The sequence below is a fragment of the Mus caroli genome, unplaced genomic scaffold (assembly GCF_978045245.1).
Source record: "Mus caroli unplaced genomic scaffold, Mus_caroli_1 scaffold_16, whole genome shotgun sequence".
Lineage (NCBI taxonomy): Eukaryota > Metazoa > Chordata > Mammalia > Rodentia > Muridae > Mus > Mus caroli.
In genome coordinates, this window is record NW_028227271.1 from 80,189,840 (window position 1) to 80,195,871 (window position 6,032).

General features: G+C 35.8%; 1 long non-coding RNA gene across 2 annotated transcripts in view; it reads left to right on the forward strand.

Moving 5' to 3' along the window:
- The window catches only part of LOC110311047 (uncharacterized), a 90,158-nt gene extending 84,353 nt beyond the window's left edge, over positions 1-5,805 (forward strand). The window contains exons 5-6 of one of the 2 annotated variants that reach the window (XR_015045609.1): positions 1,591-1,690; positions 5,674-5,805. This is a non-coding gene — a long non-coding RNA (uncharacterized LOC110311047). The remainder of the gene's footprint in view (positions 1-1,590; positions 1,691-5,673) is intronic. The other variant, XR_015045610.1, reaches the window with a different exon arrangement.
- Positions 5,806-6,032: the final 227 nt, after the last annotated feature.

Consider the following 6,032-nt stretch of genomic DNA (forward strand, 5'->3'; position numbering starts at 1 on the left):
AGACCCTGCTATACTATTCTTGAGTATATACCCCAAAACCACATCACTGTACCACAAGGACACTTACTCAACCATGTTCAATGCTGCTCTATTCCTAAAAATCAGAAACTAGAAACAACCTAGATGTTCCTTAACTGAAGAGTGGGAAAAGAAAATGGATTATCACTCACCTGTGAAAAATAATGGTACCCTGAAATTCGCAGGCAAATGGAAGCAACTATGAAAAAGAAAACACCCTGAGTGAGGCAAATCAGACCTAGACTTGTATGTGAACACTGGCTCTTAACTAAACAACCATGGAATAATCTCCCTGGGATGGGGGAATAGGTTAGATTTTATGATTGGAATGGAATTAAATCTGAATTTTAATCAAAAGATCAAGAGGGTAGTGAGAAGGAACATGTTTGTGGGAGGGAATGCTGGGGCAAGTGCATTTGAGAGATGGTAAGAAGCTTAGTGATGTGTAAAATTCTCAAATTCTATGAAGTTGATTTTAAAAAAGTCTGTTAATAATGTACGTTAGAGATTCTCAACTGGCCTTCTCTTGTTACCAAATGGGTCTTCCAGTACCAGGAGCTGGTTACAGTGAGTAACTACTATTGGACCAACAGTGTCCCACGGAAACCACTAAACAACTAAGCTGTTGTTAAGACAATGGGTTGCTCTTCACAAACTGTCAGTGAGGCCCAGTTGCTGAGAACAATACACATACACCTCATTGAACATTGGGTTATTAAGTTAGAACCTATGTAGAACCTTCTTCCCTACATTATAGTGTTTTCATATTAGGAAAATAGAAGTTATTGTGCAGGCTAACAAAAGTGAGATGCAAACATCAACCCAGCTACAAAACCTTTGGCTTACTAGATATATCCTGCATGAAAAATATGCTAGGGCAATGATGTATCAGAACCTGTGAGAATAGCTTGCCAATGTCTGATTTGACGATGGCCCACTCCATAAGATAAAATCCATTCCTGACACTGTTTGGGTGACCAAGAACCAGAATGTAGATACTGTACAGAGCTAGGGTAAAGCTAAATACTATTGGTCTAAAAATAAATAAAAGTAACAACAAAATAACTCCTAATGATAGGCTGCTCTACACATAGATGAGTGCCTTATTTAGCCATCACCAGAGGGGCTTCCTATTGCAGAACTTGGGAGCAAATTCAGCAGGGCACAGACAGATATTACATACATAGCATTGTCCTCATCATATCCTTCCCCTCAGATCTCAGGAAACTCAATGGAAGAAGAGGCTGAAAGGGTGTCAGAGCCAGAGGCAATGGAGGACACTGGGAGAATAAAACCCTCTGAATTAAGTAAAGCTTATATAAACGCAAAGATTAAAGGAGCAAGTATAGGCCTGCCTGGAACTGCACCAAGCCCTGTGCATATGTATTATAGCTTCTAGCTTAATATTTTTATGGGATTTCTGAGTGTATGAAGGAGTGGGTCTCTGATTCTCATGCTTATGAACAGAGGGGGCTATGCTTCTTCTGTTGGGTTGCCTTGTATGTTGGTTTTGGTTCTACCTTATTGTTTTATTTATTATTTATTAATTTATTTATTTATTTTATCTCCTAGAAATCTGTTCTTTTCTAGTGAGAATCTGAAAACGAGTCATTTGTAATAAGAGAGAAGGTGAGGAGGACCTGGGAGGAAGAGGGATGAAACTGTAATCAAGGTATACTTTATGTAAAAATGATATATTTTCAATAAGTAGAAAGCCAATATAATGAGAATTTCTTTAATGACACAGTGCCATTCTGAAGAAGTCTGAAGCATGCGTTGCTGACTAGATGACTTCTGAACTAAACAGTGCTCTATGACAATGTATGTTCAACACGAGTATGCAGCTTCAGTGTGCAAGCTCACACTGCAATAATTTCTTCCACAGACAACATGAGGGTTTCCAGGTTTTGGGCATATGAAGGAAATTATTGTGAGCTACAGTCAAGGCCTTCTAACTAAATTCTGAGTTAGGAAGGAAATGAAATAGTTTCAAACTTCTTTCTCTGTTAGAACAGACAGACAAAAAATATAACCAACTTGGAGAGACACATTCTCTTTTGCTTTTGCTGGTTTTCAGCCTGCTGTTTTCTTCATGTGATACTGGATTCACATCTCTAGTCTCCTGTACCCCTGTGGGACAAGAAAACAAAATTAGTTAATATGTCAGGGAAGTATATACTAAAACTCCAATATTTAACAATGATTTTTTTTTTGAGTGACTACATTTCCTTCATGTACTTCTCTGTCTTTTTCTTTCTTTCTTTCTTTCTTTCTTTCTTTCTTTCTTTCTTTCTTTCTTTCTTTCTTTCTTTCTTTCTTTCTTTCTTTCTTTCTTTCTTTCTCTTTCTTTCTTTCTTTCTTTCTTTCTTTCTTTCTTTCTTTCTTTCTTTCTTCCTTCCTTCCTTCCTTCCTTCCTTCCTTCCTTCCTTCCTTCCTTCCTTCCTTTCTTTCTTTCTTTCTTTCTTTCTTTCTTTCTTTCTTTCTTTCTTTCTTTCTTTCTTTCTTTCTTTTTGATGTTGTAATGCTTCAGTATTGAGTCCCTAAGTTCACGAGGACAGCAGTAAACATAAAAGGGAGCCTACCATCTGTTCTTCATCTTATCTCATATATTTGTTCCACCTCAACTTGACAGGATAAAACAACATAAGAAACATTTCAAAAATGATAAGTTTTTTAGTATAAATTTCATTGAATAATTGCCTTCAAAGGTTATTTTAAGATTCTTTACATCATTCATATAAAATTCAAAAGTGAACACATGATAAGATGTGAGAGTGTTACATTATGTCTTCATTAGCATTTGCAAGTTTGTGTTTTCTCTTAAAATTACATTTACACAGACATACAATGTCTTATCCTGCTTTCCAACTCATTAATTCATTTCCCCTTTCTAAGTTCCCTTCCTGCTTTCAGTTCTTGTTTTAGTGACCCAGTGCCTTTAATTAGGATTCTTTGCATAAACATGAAAGGAGGCTGTTTGTTTGAGTGACAGATAGTGGAAGGTACCTGTGGCTACACCATTAATGTATTTAAGGACTATTACAGTGACATATCTATGAAATTCGGTATTATAGAAGATAATAAAATATCACCTTCTGATAATAAATATACAACTGTAAACCACAATCAGTACAAACTCTAGAGGCAAAGCAATTACTAAAACAGTAGAGAAAATATTATATTAGAAAATCCAATATGAATTTTAAATATAATAATGGAGAATTTTGGCTCCATTTCCAGAGAACCTCTCATTTTCCCCACTTTGATTACTAATTGTGATCCAACAAAATATTTAAAAATAGTTTTAGTTGCTTCTCTGTTGCTGTGATAAAATGTATGACGAGAAGCTATTTAAACATGAAAAGCTTCATTTCGGCTTACATTTCCAGAGAGAGAGAGAGAGAGAGAGACAGAGAGAGAGAGAGAGACAGAGAGAGAGACAGAGAGACAGAGAGAGAGAGACAGAGAGAGACAGAGACAGAGAGAGACAGAGAGAGACAGAGAGAGAGAGAAAGAGAGAGAAAGAGAGAGAGAGAGAGATTAATGTTTGAAAGCATAGAATGGTAGCAAGAGCTGGAAGCTAACTGACCACATTTCATCAGTGCACAGGAAGCACAGAAAGCACAGAAGTGCCTCAGGACATGGGTCAAAGATGCAAACCCTTAAAGCTTGCTTTCTCCAGCAAGGCTCTACCATCTAGATGTTCCATAACTGTCTCAAGCACCTTTGCCAATCGTGGAATACATTTTTCACATTCATGAACCCACTGGGGATACTTGTCATTCAAACCACCACAAAGACCAAACTGCAATTAAATTCAAAACAAATAAAAATGGTGATTTCAGAATATAACATATCACTCAAACTGCACATGCAAGTAAAGGCATCCATCAGAAGAAACGAGAATAAATTGTTGTCAATTTCTACAAGCAATGGGGTGTTAACCAAAATGGATGAAAATATTATCAGGGAATTAATTTGTCTTCTATTTGCCATTTGAAATTGCAATGTACATTTGTTCCAATATGTATGCTCAATTATTTTTCAAGCTCCTTTACTGTCTAGAATGTTTGATTTAAAAAACAAAAACAAAATGAGAACAAACTAAGACTTAGCTGTAAAGAAACAGCAAGTTTACAGATTTCTTCAGAGCATGTTTCAAACATGGTTGACCTCATACATAACTCAAGCCATAGGAAAATAAAAAGAACGAACACCTCAATCATTAATAAGGACAATGCAGAAATCAGAGTTTTCATTTATATAAAACTGTTTGCACACACTTCAAGAAGAGGCTTAATTAAATTGTATTGGTTTCACTGACGAATGCTAGACTATCATCCACAAGATGTAATTAGTCCAAAATGGATACAAAGAGAAGAAAATTGATGCTCTGGATTGACTGGTGGTGGCATTTCTACTATGTAGCCTTTGAAAAGGTTAAACTTCATTCTTCTGTATTTTTAGAACGAATCATACAAACTTCTTAATAGAATGTGATAGAACTGGATCAGATCAGCCTGCTGAATTTGAAAGTATTCTCCCAGGGGGCCACTTAAAGTTTATAATCATTCTTATTGTAGTGAGAATTTGAGAAATAATTGCTGGCATACAGGGATTTCTTTATTGTATTTTGCTGAGTTAAGTAGATTAAATCAAGATTACTTAAAGTTTTTCCCATCTAAAAGACAACCTATTTAGAATCCCCAGAAAAATACTGGTGGCAGAAATAATGGGTAATGTTTAAATTTGATCAATTAAAGCTAAACTATGTCTATATTTCACACTTGTTTTAGAGGTCTATAAAATGAATATGATTGTTGTATTAGTCTGGGTTCTCAAAAGGAGCAGAACTGATGGAATAATCACACATATGGATTTGATTATTGTCCTAATGGCAGTATCCAGATGTCCAACAATGGCTCTGTCTGAATTAGAGAGGCCAAATACCCAGTAGTTTTTCAAGACTGGATATCTCAGCAGTCCAGACCAGCTGCTGGAGTCTCAGGGAAATCCTACAGAGCTGGCAGTTCAGTGTATGCTGAGTCTCCCTAACTGGATGCTAGTAACAAGGAAGGAATTACTGAGCAACACAGTAGGTGAGCTTGTCAGTGAGAGTGAGAGCTGAAAGGGCCAAAGCAAACGCTCTGTTCTTGTGGTCTTATGTGGACTTCTACCAGAATGGGTGACACAGATATAGAGTGGCTCTTCCCACAGCACATGACTCAATCAAGAACACACCTTATCCATTTAGTAAATAGTTTTGCTCCAAGTGACAGGGGCAACAGTCAGAAGGACTGACAAGACTTACATATCAAAATAGAAACCTTTCAATCCAACATAAAACATTGCATATTGGGTTTTGAGATGATATATTTATTTTCTTTTTATAGTGACTGTAATGCTGAAATTTGAATAAGGAGTAATGCGACTACCCTATGAGTTTTCATTTTTGTTAATTAGATCTTCATATTTCTGACACACTCAAAGATAAACTATTACTTGTCAACTTACAGTTTTCAAATTAGTGTAAGTCTGCAGACATCCGAAATCACAGCTAATCAAAATTTACAAAGCTATCTTTTATGACATCCATGTTGAATAGAATGAAACAAGATAAGAGTTCAAGTTCTTCTCATTTGTTTTACTTCACAGGTTTGAAAAATGGCTCACAGACATCATCTCATTTAATTGCAGTATCCTTGAAGAATGAACCTTCATATCAGGACTGAATGTGTCCTTGTTTGGGAAGACATTACACAGGTGTTTGTGGAGATATCATAGGAAAACAACAGATGACTGAAAATAGAATCATTTTATTACAATGAGATTATTTCTGAGTAAATAAGATCACTATTTAACTTGTATTTATGGTTTCAAAATCTCTTTTTGTCCATGAAATACTATTAAACTCAGTTTTCAGTGTAACGATCCTTCTAGTTCAATGACCCATCAGACAAAAAAAATTATCAAAAAGAAGTTTTTCTAAGAAAATTATTCTTTGACCAGGCCTG